This window comes from Mixophyes fleayi, chromosome 4 (assembly GCF_038048845.1).
Source record: "Mixophyes fleayi isolate aMixFle1 chromosome 4, aMixFle1.hap1, whole genome shotgun sequence".
In the NCBI taxonomy this organism is placed as follows: Eukaryota; Metazoa; Chordata; class Amphibia; order Anura; family Limnodynastidae; genus Mixophyes; species Mixophyes fleayi.
In genome coordinates, this window is record NC_134405.1 from 5,384,839 (window position 1) to 5,399,112 (window position 14,274).

General features: G+C 51.6%; 1 protein-coding gene across 1 annotated transcript in view; it reads left to right on the forward strand.

Moving 5' to 3' along the window:
- Nucleotides 1-14,274, forward strand: part of LOC142150990 (uncharacterized) — a 52,238-nt gene that overhangs the window by 4,180 nt on the left and 33,784 nt on the right. Inside the window, exon 3 of the mRNA XM_075206231.1 lies at nt 6,599-6,710. The gene's annotated coding sequence lies outside the window, so the exon portion shown is untranslated. The remainder of the gene's footprint in view (nt 1-6,598; nt 6,711-14,274) is intronic.

The window sequence follows — 14,274 nt, forward strand, 5'->3', positions numbered from 1 at the left end:
GGACAGTGGAGACGTGTGTGAGGAAAGCATGTTTACAGAGTGGACTTGCAAGAGGAAAGCATGTGGACAGAGGGGACGAGCGTTTGTGTGTGAGGAAAGAATATGGACACAGGGGACGTGCATGAGGAAAGCATGTGGACAGGGGGGGACATGCGTGCGTGAGGTAAGCATGTGGACAGGGGGGACGTGCGTGAGGAAAGCATGTGGACAGGGGGGACGTGCGTGCGTGAGGAAAGCATGTGGACAGGGGGGGACGTGCGTGCGTGAGGAAAGCATGTGGACAGGGGGGGACGTGCGTGCGTGAGGAAAGAATGTGGACAGGGGGGACGTGCGTGCGTGAGGAAAGAATGTGGACAGGGGGGACGTGCGTGCGTGAGGAAAGCATGTGGACAGGGGGGACGTGCGTGCGTGAGGAAAGAATATGGACACAGGGGACGTGCATGAGGAAAGCATGTGGACAGGGGGGGACATGCGTGCGTGAGGTAAGCATGTGGACAGGGGGGACGTGCGTGAGGAAAGCATGTGGACAGGGGGGACGTGCGTGCGTGAGGAAAGCATGTGGACAGGGGGGGACGTGCGTGCGTGAGGAAAGCATGTGGACAGGGGGGGACGTGCGTGCGTGAGGAAAGAATATGGACACAGGGGACGTGCATGAGGAAAGCATGTGGACAGGGGGGGACATGCGTGCGTGAGGTAAGCATGTGGACAGGGGGGACGTGCGTGAGGAAAGCATGTGGACAGGGGGGACGTGCGTGCGTGAGGAAAGCATGTGGACAGGGGGGGACGTGCGTGCGTGAGGAAAGCATGTGGACAGGGGGGGACGTGCGTGCGTGAGGAAAGCATGTGGACAGGGGGGACGTGCGTGCGTGAGGAAAGAATGTGGACAGGGGGGACGTGCGTGCGTGAGGAAAGCATGTGGACAGGGGGGACGTGCGTGCGTGAGGAAAGCATGTGGACAGGGGGGACGTGCGTGCGTGAGGAAAGCATGTGGACAGGGTGGACGTGCGTGCGTGAGGAAAGCATGTGGACAGGGGGGACGTGCGTGCGGAAAGCATGTGGACAGGGGGGACATGCGTGCGTGAGGTAAGCATGTGGACAGGGGGGGACGTGAGTGCGTGAGGAAAGCATGTGGACAGGGGGGACGTGCGTGCGTGAGGAAAGCATGTGGACAGGGGGGACGTGCGTGCGTGAGGAAAGCATGTGGACAGGGGGGACGTGCGTGCGTGAGGAAAGCATGTGGACAGAGGGGACGTGCAGGCGTGAGGAAAGCATGTGGACAAGGGGGACGTGCGTGCGTGAGGAAGGCATGTGGACAAGGGGGACGTGCGTGCGTGAGGAAGGCATGTGGACAGGGGGGACGTGCGTGCGTGAGGAAGGCATGTGGACAGGGGGGACGTGCGTGCGTAAGGAAGGCATGTGGTCAGGGGGGGATCGTGAGGCCATGAGGAAAGCATGTGGACAGAGGGGACGTGCGTGAGGAAAGCATGTGGACAGAGGGGACGTGCGTAAGGAAAGCATGTGGACAGAGGGGACGTGCGTGAGGAAAGCATGTGGACAGAGGGGACGTGCGTGAGGAAAGCATGTGGACAGAGGGGATGTGCGTGAGGAAAGCATGTGGACAGAGGGGACGTGCGTGAGGAAAGCATGTGGACAGAGCAGACGTGCGTGAGGAAAGCATGTGGACAGGGGGGACGTGCGTGCGTGAGGAAAGCATGTGGACAGGGGGGACGTGCGTGCGTGAGGAAAGCATGTGGACAGGGGGGACGTGCGTGCGTGAGGAAAGCATGTGGACAGAGGGGACGTGCAGGCGTGAGGAAAGCATGTGGACAAGGGGGACGTGCGTGCGTGAGGAAGGCATGTGGACAAGGGGGACGTGCGTGCGTGAGGAAGGCATGTGGACAGGGGGGACGTGCGTGCGTGAGGAAGGCATGTGGACAGGGGGGACGTGCGTGCGTAAAGAAGGCATGTGGTCAGGGGGGGATCGTGAGGCCATGAGGAAAGCATGTGGACAGAGGGGACGTGCGTGAGGAAAGCATGTGGACAGAGGGGACGTGCGTGAGGAAAGCATGTGGACAGAGGGGACGTGCGTGAGGAAAGCATGTGGACAGAGGGGACGTGCGTGAGGAAAGCATGTGGACAGAGGGGATGTGCGTGAGGAAAGCATGTGGACAGAGGGGACGTGCGTGAGGAAAGCATGTGGACAGAGCAGACGTGCAAGAGGAAAGCATGTGGACAGAGGGGACGTGCGTGCGTAAGGAAAGCGGGTGGACGTGCGTGCATGAGGAAAGTATGTGGCCAGAGGGGACCTGCAAGAGAAAAACATGTGGACAGAGCGGATGTGCGTGCGTAAAGCATGTGGACAGAGGGGACGTGCAGGAGTGCGGAAAGCATGTGGACAGAGGAGACGTGCGTGAGGAAAGCATGTGGACAGAGGGGACGTGCGGGAGGAAAGCATGTGGACAGAGGGGACCTGTGTGAGGAAAGCATGTGGACAGAGGGGACGTGCGGGAGGAAAGCATGTGGACAGAGGACCTGTGTGAGGAAAGCATGTGGACTGAGGGGACATGCGTGTGTAAGGAAAGCGGGTGAACGTGCGTGAGGAAAGCATGTGGACAGAGCGGACGTGCGTGCGTGCGTAAAGCATGTGGACAGAGGGGACGTGTGTGAGGAAAGCATGTGGACAGAACGGACGTGCATGCGTAAAGCATGTGGACAGAGGGGATGTATGTGAGGAAAGCATGTGGACAAAGTGGACGTGCGTGAGGAAAGCATGTGGACAGAGGGGACGTGCGTGAGGAAAGCATTCGGACAGAGGGGACGTGCGTGAGGAAAGCATTCGGACAGAGGGGACGTGCGTGAGGAAAGCATTCGGACAGAGGGGACGTGCGTGAGGAAAGCATTCGGACAGAGGGGACGTGCGTGAGGAAAGCATTCGGACAGAGGGGACGTGCGTGAGGAAAGCATTCGGACAGAGGGGACGTGCGTGAGGAAAGCATTCGGACAGAGGGGACGTGCGTGAGGAAAGCATTCGGACAGAGGGGACGTGCGTGAGGAAAGCATTCGGACAGAGGGGACGTGCAGGCGTGAGGAAAGCATGTGGACAAGGGGGGCGTGCGTGCGTGAGGAAGGCATGTGGACAGGGGGGACGTGCGTTCGTGAGGAAAGCATGTGGTCAGGGGGGGGATCGTGCGGCCATGAGGAAATCATGTGGAAAGGGGGGATCGTGCGTGAGGAAAGCATGTGGACAGAGGGGACGTACGTGAGGAAAGCATGTGGACTGAGGGGACGTGCGTGCGTGCGTAAAGCATGTGGACAGAGGGGACGTGCATTTGTGTGTAAGGAAAGCATGTAGACGGGATGTGCGTGAGTAGAGCATGTGAACAGGGGGGACTTGCGTGCGTTGGGAGAGCATGCGGACAGGGGGGATCGTGCGTGAGGAAAGCATGTGGACAGAGGGGACGTGCGTGAGAAAAGCATGTGGACAGAGAGGACGTGTGTGAGGAAAGCATGTGGACAGAGGGGACGTGCGGGAGGAAAGCATGTGGACAGAGGGGACCTGTGTGAGGAAAGCATGTGGACAGAGAGGACGTGCGGGAGGAAAGCATGTGGACAGAGGACCTGTGTGAGGAAAGCATGTGGACAGAGGGGACATGCAGGCATGAGGAAAGCATGTGGACAGAGTGGACGTGCAAGAGGAAAGCATGTGGACTGAGGGGACATGCGTGCGTAAGGAAAGCGGGTGGACGTGCGTGCGTGAGGAAAGCATGTGGACAGGGGGTACGTGTGTGAGGAAAGCATGTGGACAGTGGAGACGTGCGTGAGGAAAGTATGTGGACAGAGGGGACGTGCCTGAGGAAAGCATGTTTACAGAGCGGACTTGCAAGATGAAAACATGTGGACAGAACGGACGTGCGTGCGTAAAGCATGTGGACAGAGGGGACGAGCGTGTGTGTTTGAGGAAAGAATATGAACACAGGGGACGTGCATGAGGAAAGCATGTGGACAGGGGGGACGTGCGTGCTTGAGAAAAGCATGTGGACAGGGGGGACGTGCGTGCGTGAGGAAAGCATGTGGACAGGGGGGACGTGCGTGAGGAAAGCATGTGGACAGAGGGGACGTGCAGGCGTGAGGAAGGCATGTGGACAGGGGGGACGTGCGTGCTTGAGAAAAGCATGTGGACAGGGGGGACGTGCGTGCGTGAGGAAAGCATGTGGACAGAGCGGATGTGCTTGCGTAAAGCATGTGGACAGAGGGGACGTGTGTGAGGAAAGCATGTGGACAGTGGAGACATGCGTGAGGAAAGTATGTGGACAGAGGGGTCGTGCGTGAGCAAAGCATGTTTTCAGAGCGGACGTGCAAGAGGAAAGCATGTGGACAGAGCGGATTTGCGTGCGTAAAGCATGTGGACAGAGGGGACCTGTGTGAGGAAAGCATGTGGACAGAGGGGACATGCAGGCGTGAGGAAAGCATATGGACAGAGTGGACGTGCGTGCGGAAAGCATGTGGACAGTGGGGACGTGCTTTTCTGCATGAGGAAAGCATGTGGACAGAGGGGACGTGCATTCGTGAGGAAAGCATGTGGCCCGGAGGGATCATGCGTTAGAAAAGCATGTGGCCAGGGGGGTTCTTGCGTTAGGAAAGCATGTGGACAGGGGGGGATTGTGCGTGCTTGAGGAAAACATGTGGACAGGGGGGATTGTGCGTTAGAAAAGCATGTGGACAGGGGGGATCGTGCGTTAGGAAAGCATGTGGACACAGGTGACGTGCGTGAGAAAAGCATGTTTACAGGGGGATCATGCGTGAGGAAAGCATGTGGACAGAGGGGACGTGCGTGAGAAAAGCATGTGGACAGAGGGGACATGCGTGAGGAAAGCATGTGGACAGAGGGGACGTGCGTCAGGAAAGCATGTGGAAAGAGGGGACGTGCGTCAGGAAAGCATGTGGACAGAGGGGACATGCGTGCGGAAAGCATGTGGACCGACGGGACGTGCAGGCGTGAGGAAAGCATGTGGACAGAGGGGACGTGCATGCATGAGGAAAGCATGTGGACATAGAGGACGTGCGTGAGGAACGCATGTGGACAGAGAGGGCGTGCGTGAGGAAAGCATGTGGACAGAGGGGACGTGCGTGAGGAAAGCATGTGGACAGAGGGGACGTGCGTGAGGAAAGCATGTGGACAGAGGGGACGTGCATGCATGAGGAAAGCATGTGGACATAGAGGACGTGCGTGAGGAACGCATGTGGACAGAGAGGGCGTGCGTGAGGAAAGCATGTGGACAGAGGGGACGTGCGTGAGGAAAGCATGTGGACAGAGGGGACGTGCGTGAGGAAAGCATGTGGACCGAGGGGACGTGCGTGTGTGAGGAAAGCTTGTGGACAGGGGGTATCGTGCGTGCGTGAGGAAAGCATGTGTACGGGGGATCGTGCGTGCGTTAGGAAAGCATGTGGACAGGGGGGGGATTGTGCATTCGTGAAGAATGCATGTTGACAGGAGGGATCGTGCGTGTGTGAGGAAAGCATGTGGACAGGGGGGACGTGCTTGAGGAAAGCATGTGGACAGGGGGGACGTGCGTGTGTGAGGAAAGCATGTGGACAGTGGGGACCTGCGTGAGGAAAGCATGTGGACAGAGGGTACATGCAGGCATGAGGAAAACATGTGGACAGAGTGTACGTGCGTGCGGAAAGCATGTGGACAGTGGGGACGTGCGTTTGTGCGTGCGGAAAGCATGTGGACAGTGGGGACGTGCGTGCGCGAGGAAAGCATGTGGACAGAGGGGGCGTGCTTGCGTGAGTAAAGCATGTGGAGAGGACGTATGTGCGTGCGTGCTTGAGGAATGCATGTGGACAGGGGGGGATCGTGCGTGCTTGAGGAATGCATGTGGACAGCGGGGTTCGTGCGTGCGTGAGGAAAGCATGTGGACAGATCGGATGTGCGTGCGTAAAGCATGTGGACAGAGGGGATGTGCGTTTGTGTGTGAGGAAAGAATATGGACAGAGGGGACATGCGTGAGGAAAGCATGTGGACAGGGGGGACGTGGTGAGGAAAGCATGTGGACAGAGGGGACGTGCAGGCGTGCGGAAAGCATGTGGACAGAGTGGCCGCGCGTGCGGAAAGCATGTGGGCAGAGGGGACGTGCGTTTGTGCGTGAGGAAAGAATATGGACAGAGGAGACGTGCGTGAGGAAAGCATGTGGACAGAGGGGGCGTGTGTCTGTGTAAAGCTTGTGGACAAAGGGGACATTTGTGTGTGTGTAAAGCTTGTGGACAGAGAGGACGTGTGTGTAAAGCTTGTGGACAGAGAGGACGTGTGTGTAAAGCTTGTGGACAGAGAGGACGTGTGTGTAAAGCTTGTGGACAGAGAGGACGTGTGTGTAAAGCTTGTGGACAGAGAGGACGTGTGTGTAAAGCTTGTGAACAGAGGCGACGTGTGTAAAGCTTGTGGACAGAGGGGGACCCGTGTGTGTATGTGAAAAGCATGTGCACAGAGGGGACGTGTCTGGTGTGTGTAATGAATGCGGACAGAGGTTACGTGTGTGCGTAAAGCATGGTTATTGGGGTGGTCCTGATTAACAGGATGTGTGTTCCTCTCTTTCCCCAGCCGTTCTGTGATCTTGGTCTATTTCCTCCAGTCTGGACATACAGCACCTCTGTGCCAGCACCACTGTCACTCCGGAAACTGCTAAACTCCAAGGAGCAACTGTCTCACTCAGGTAAATGTACACATTGAAGTTATATACATATATACAGTGCATGACTGATGCTGGTACATACATACTGCACCCCACCACTGCCTGGCAGATCATACATACATACTGCAGCCCACCACTGCCTGGCAGATCATACATACATACTGCACCCCACCACTGCCTGGCAGATCATACATACATACTGCACCCCACCACTGCCTGCCAGATCATACATACATACTGCACCCCACCACTGCCTGCCAGATCATACATACATACTGCACCCCACCACTGCCTGCCAGATCATACATACATACTGCACCCCATCACTGACTGCTAGATCATACATACATACTGCACCCCACCACTGCCTGTCAGATCATACATACATACATACTACACCCCACCACTGCCTGTCAGATCATACATACATACTGCACCCCACCACTGCCTGCCAGATCATACATACATACTGCACCCCACCACTGACTGCTAGATCATACATATATACTGCACCCCACCACTGCCTGTCAGATCATACATACATACATACTACACCCCACCACTGCCTGTCAGATCATACATACATACTGCACCCCACCACTGCCTGCCAGATCATACATACATACTGCACCCCACCACTGCCTGCCAGATCATACATACATACTGCACCCCACCACTGACTGCTAGATCATACATATATACTGCACCTCACCACTGCCTGTCAGATCATACATACATACATACTACACCCCACCACTGCCTGTCAGATCATACATACATACTGCACCCCACCACTGCCTGCCAGATCATACATACATACTGCACCCCACCACTGACTGCTAGATCATACATATATACTGCACCCCACCACTGCCTGTCAGATCATACATACATACATACTACACCCCACCACTGCCTGTCAGATCATACATACATACTGCACCCCACCACTGCCTGCCAGATCATACATACATACTGCACCCCACAACTGCCTGCCAGATCATACATACATACTGCACCCCACCGCTGCCTGCCAGATCATACATACATACATACATACTGTACCCCACCACTGCCTGCCAGAACATTCATACGTACTGCACCCCACCGCTGCCTGCCAGATCATACATACATACTGCACCCCACCGCTGCCTGCCAGGTCATTCATACATACTGCACCCCACCGCTGCCTGCCAGATCATACATACATACTGTACCCCACCACTGCCTTCCAGATCATACATACATACATACTGCACCCCACCACTGACTGCTAGATCATACATATATACTGCACCCCACCACTGACTGCTAGATCATACATACATACTGCACCCCACCACTGCCTGTCAGATCATACATACATATATACTGCACCCCACCACTGCCTGTCAGATCATACATACATACATACTGTACCTCACCACTGCCTGCCAGAACATTCATACATACTGCACCCCACCGCTGCCTGCCAGATCATACATACATACATACTGCACCCCACGTAGAAAAAATGTATTGTAAAAGTTTATTTCATGTAGTGGTCAGCTGCCAATTTATATCATTGCAAATGTACTGATTTTTTATATTGAGTTATATTTATGTATTGGGAGTATTGATTTGATATCTGAAACAGTATACCAGGGGAGGATATATGCAAACTAGACCTTTTGGTGTGTCCAACACATCCCTTAGCCTGAAAGCACAGGATTCGGTAATTTTACTTGTTGGGCTTCCTATCTCTATAAGACAAGATACAGGCAGTCATAGCAAGTTTTAGGAACTCACAGATTGACTTTTGTAAGTTAAATGCAAGATTACAGGATTTATTGCACCTTAATGGTAATTATTGAATATAGTATATCAGACTTTGTGGAGCCACTAGCTTCTAAGTAAACAGCTGTTAAGCCCCTCCAGGTTGATTTATGTGCACGCTGCATGAAGCAGCCTGGATTGGTTAAAGGGACAAGAGGCTGGATTACCTCCTGCCAGGGTATGTGTGCAAAACTGTATGTAATGAGCTCTTTGACCATGTAATGTATCATTATTTTATATGTAGCTCTGAAAAGATTGCTAGTACCACAAACTGGTGTGTATCTGTCCCCATAAGGGCTACTTGAGCTAATAAAACATCACTGCTTCAAGATACTGCTTTGACGCCTAATTACCTGCTGTAAATTCCTGTGACCTGCAGACTAGAACACATCTAATCCGTTATCTAGTTGTTCTGAGGTTGAATTCCAGCATCCAGTACCAACGTTCTGCCTGCTATCCTGCAGCTCTGGCCAGTGTGATAGATCATCCACAGCAACCCTGATCTGAAGGCAAGATGTCAGGTGTACCAGCCAGGTGCCCAGCAAGGGGGTACTATAGCAGCGGGAGTTACACAGAAGGATGCGATTCTAGGTGCCGGTGAAGGAGCCTAGTGATGGCAGCAGCAAAAGCCCATCCTACTGCGGCTAAAGGGCGCATTTGGGAGAAATAAAGGCCTGACTGCAGAGAGTTGAGAATGAGAGGAGAGAAAGTGAGACATGCGTTTGTATACTAATCGCTAAAGTAGTTTGGAGGCAAAGAGGAGGAGAGAAATAGGGAGGTAGCTGGAGAGAGAGGATGGATCGAGATATGGTTTCTTTAGAATTGGTGAGATGAGCACATGTTTAAATGAGGATGGAAATATGCCAGTGGAGAGAGACAGGTTGAAGAGGTGAGATAGAGTTGGGCATGCAGTGGAGGAGACGGAGTGGAGAAGATGGAAGGGAATAGAGTCCAGGGGGCAGGTTGTAGGGTGAGATGATGAGACGAGTGCAGAAGCTTCATCTTCAGTTACTGGAGTGAATGAATTAAAGGTGGATTGGGGAGTGTAGGTAATGGTGGGTGGAGTGAGTGGAATTTGGCATGAGGAAATATCTTGTCGAATGGTGTCGATTTTATCTTTGAAATAGGTGGCAAAATCATGGGCTGTGATTGAGGAAGGGGGAGGAGGGGAGAGAAGTGAGTTGAAGATTGCAAAGAGGCGACGTGGGTTAGAAGACTGGGTGGCTATTAAAGATTTGAAGAATGTTTGGCAATTGAAAGGGCAGCGCTGTAAGATGAAAGGATGAAGTTATAGTGGAGGAAATCAGGATAGGAACGAGATTTCCTCCAGTGGAGGTGCAGGAGCACTTTTGCAGGTAGCTGGTCTGTTTGTTGTGCCATGGTTGGGGTTTGGATGGTCGGAGACTATATGTAGTAGCTGGAGCTGCATTGTCTACACCTGAAGTGAGTGTTTTGTTGTACAACGAGGCAGCCTGATTAGGACAGGACAATGCAGTCATTGGAGAAAATAGCTGTTTTAGTGAAAACCAGAAGTAGATTGGGTTAAGAGTACTTAGGGTTTGTTGTGTACTTGTGGATTTGAGTGCAGGGGGGGGGGGGGCATGAGGTTGAGGTAAGGTGAGACTGAAGGAAAGGAGGTTGTGGTCAGAGAGTGGGAAGGCTAAGTTGGAGAAACTAGAGATGGAGCAGTATCGAGGAGAAGACAAGGTCAAAGGAGTGGTCATCACAGTGTGTGGGAGATGAGGTCCATTGTGAGAGACCAAAGGAGGAAGCAAGTGAAAGAAGTTTAGTGGCAGAAGAGACAGTGAGATTATCAATGGGAATGTTGAAATCACCTAGTATGAGAGTAGGCAGGTCAAAGGATAGGAAATAAGTGAGCCATGCTGCAAAGTTGTCAAGAAATTGGGAAACTTAACCTGGGGGTAATAAATGACAGCAACACAAAGGCAAAGAGGATAAAATAGACAGATAGTGTGGACTTCAAAGGAAGAGAATAAGAGTGAGGGTTCAGAGGGTATGACTCTGAGGGTGTAGTTTGGAGAAAGTAAAGCGCCTACTCCACCGCATTGTCTGTTTCCGAGTCTGGGAGTGTGGCTAAAGAAGAGTCTGCCATAGGAGAGAGCAGCAGGGAATATAGTGTCAATGGAGGGGAGTCAAGATTCTGTAATGGCAAGGAGGTTGAGGGATTTAGAAATGAATAGATCATGGCGTTACAAACAGATCTGGCATTCCATAGTGCACAGGAGAAGGTAAGAGAGGGTATTGGAGATATGTGGATTGGTTGGCTGGATTGCAAGTACAGGGTGGATGGAAAGGCTTAGGGTGGAGCAAGAAGCGTGAGCAGATAATGGAGATTTTACGGGGCACAGGGTTAGGTGAGGTTTCACCATCAGCCATGAGAAGACGCAGGGCGCGTAAGAGGACATGTGAGGATGTTTTGTGGGTGTGAGGTTTATTTCTGTTTATATAGGCTGGTGAGTGTGGTGGGTGCAGGAGATAAAACAGTACATATGTACAGAATAGCGAGGAGGGAAGTAGTGAAGCGGAAATCATAATCTGGGAGGGAGAAATAGGATGATGGAGAAAGAAGAGGAGTTTGGACTGACAGTAAATAGGAGAGACTGTAAATTGAGTAGGTGCATGATGCAGAGATGTGAATGAAAGTTTATTAGCTAGGGTTGGTAATGAGAAAGTGGAAAGGAACAATTGATTCAATGAAAGAGGTGAAAGGTACTTTACTGCCCCCTGGCTGAGGTTAATGGTGTAGGCAGTTTCTACCGCTCTGACACGACCAGGCTTAGTAGGATGCTGACAGTTGGGTGCAGAGGGTCCAGCAGCCAAACAGAGATGGTAACAGCAATCACAATTGAGCTCAGTGGGGAGCTGAGCAGACGTTGATCAAGTGGCTCCAGCGACACTTCATACTACACGTCGACTTCGATGTCAACCGTGGCACACCAAAGCAACACGAAATCTTCAAAAACTGTCCCGTAAAGCAGAACATCACTGGCGTAAATCTCGAAGCTCTAATGACTTCTTCACATATACTTCTGTCTACCACTCCTATCGAAATGCTCTGGACACTGCAAAACAAACATACTTTCAATCTCTTATCTATGCTCAGGCTTCTAACCCCAAACGCCTTTTCAATACATTTAATCATCTTCTCAATCCTCCCACCCCGAACCCTCCATCTACTATCAGTGCTCAGGACCTTGCTTCCTACTTCAAGGACAAGATTGACAAGATCAGACTAGAAATGGTATCCTCTTCCTCAACAAGCCATCAGCTCATTTCCTTCCCTCTACCCTCTGACACCCTTTCTTCATTTGACCCCACAAATGAAGAGGAAATTTCTACGCTCTTCTTATCTTCCTACTCTACCTCCTGTCCTCTTGATCCTATTCCCTCGCAAATTGGTAGATCCCTGTCTTCTGTGCTCATTTCACCTCTAACTCAAATCTGTAATCTCTCACTCTCTACTGGCATCTTTCCATCACTATACAAGCATGCAGTGATTACTCCTATTCTAAAAAAACAAAACTCCGACCCAAACTCTCTCTCAAATTACCGTCCCATCTCTCAGCTCCCTTGCCCCTCCAAGCTTCTAGAGAGACTTGCCTACACTCGCCTCACACGCTTTCTTTCCGCAAACAACCTGTTGGATCCTCTTCAGTCTGGCTTTCGTTCTCAACACTCCACAGAGACTGCGCTGACCAAGGTTGTTAATGATCTGATCACTGCTAAGACTGAACGCCATTACTCTCTCCTAATTCTCCTTGATCTCTCGGCTGCATTTGACACCGTTGACCACTCTCTTCTCATACAAACGCTGCAATCCCTAGGTCTTCAAGACACAGTTCTATCCTGGTTCTCATCTTACCTCTCTAATCGCTCTTTCACTGTTAATTTCTCTGGAGCCACCTCTGCTCCGCTTCCCCTATCAGTTGGAGTACCACAAGGCTCGGTGCTAGGTCCTCTGCTGTTCTCTATCTATACCGCTTCTCTTGGAAATCTAATAAGTTCCTTTGGCTTTCAGTATCATCTCTATGCGGATGATACCCAAATCTATCTATCCTCTCCTGATATCTCGACATCTGTGTTGTCCCGTGTAACTGACTGTCTTTCTGCCATTTCATCTTGGATGTCCTCTCGTCAACTCAAACTTAATCTTTCTAAAACAGAGTTAATAATATTCCCACCCGCCAACAAGAGCATACCTGACATTTCTATCTCTGTTGATAACATGACCATAAATCCCACCCCACAAGCTCGCTGCCTAGGTGTAATCCTTGATTCACGCCTATCCTTTGTTCCCCACATTGACTCTATATCTAAATCATGTTACATACATCTAAAGAACATTTCCAGAATCCGCACATATCTCACACAAGACACTGCTAAAACCTTAATTCATGCACTAATCATCTCCCGCATTGACTATTGCAATTCCCTCCTTACTGGTCTTCCCAAAAACAGACTCAAACCCCTAAAATCTATTTTGCATGCTTCGGCAAGACTGATTTTCCTTGCAAATAGCTATTCCTCTGTTGAATCACTCTGTATGTCTCTACACTGGCTGCCTGTCTTCTACCGAATCCAATATAAAATACTTTTACTAACCTACAAGGCCATCAACAAAGCTGCACCAACATACATCTCCTCTCTTGTCTCAAAATATCTCCCAACTCGGCAACTCCGTTCTGCAAAAGATCTGCGTCTCTCATCCACCCTCATTACATGCTCCCATTCCCGGTTACAGGACTTTTTTCGGGCTGCACCCACTCTATGGAACTCTCTCCCTCGCACAATAAGACTCTCCTCTGGTCTACAAACTTTCAAGCGTTCTCTGAAAACCTACCTATTCAGACAAGCTTATAATATTCCTCAACCACCATCTTAACCTCACTACCTTTAGCCTGTTACTCAATTTCACACAAGACAACTACCCCCGGACCAACATTGTTGTGTGACAGGATCATTTAGCTTATGAGTCACCCTACCTTTGCAGTCTGGCTGGGCCAAGATGCAAAATGTATACTTAACCTCATGTGTCAATCTCCCATTGTCCCATAGATTGTAAGCTTGCGAGCAGGGCCTTCTCACCTCTTTGTCTGTTTTACCCAGTTTGTTTATTAGTTTATTACGTTTGTCCCCAATTGTAAAGCGCTACGGAATATGTTGGCGCTATATAAATAAATGATGATGATGATGATGATAATGACGGTTGAGCTCTGTGGGCCCCACAGCTGAACGAAGATGGTAGTTCAGTAGATCCTAAAGCAGCCTTGTTTTTCGGTTTGAAGTCGATCATCAGTGCTGCTGTGACGTTTTCCAACAGTATTCAGAAATATCCAAAGCCTCATATTTGTGAGAATATGGAAAAGTGGGAGCTTGGGCAAAGAGCTGAGCCAGTGTACAACTTACTCCAGCTGCCGTCAGTGGCGGATCCAGGGGCGGGCGATCGTGGCGATCGCCCCCCCTCCTAGCAGGGGCTTGCTGCCGACAGCTACACACTGTGCAGGTCTGTTCAGCAGTGACAGTGTGCTGCCCGGCTGCTCTGATTGTGTTTTAAACACAATCAGAGCAGCTCTGATTGTGTTTTAAACACAATCATTGCAGCGGGACAGCACACTGTCATTGCTGAACGGACCTGCACATACTGTGCAGCCGCCGGCAGCCTTAGAAGTCGGAAAGGGGGCGGGTCCTAAATCGCCCCCCCATCGCCCGGGGTATAATAATTTCCTAGATCCGCCCCTGGCTGCCGTCC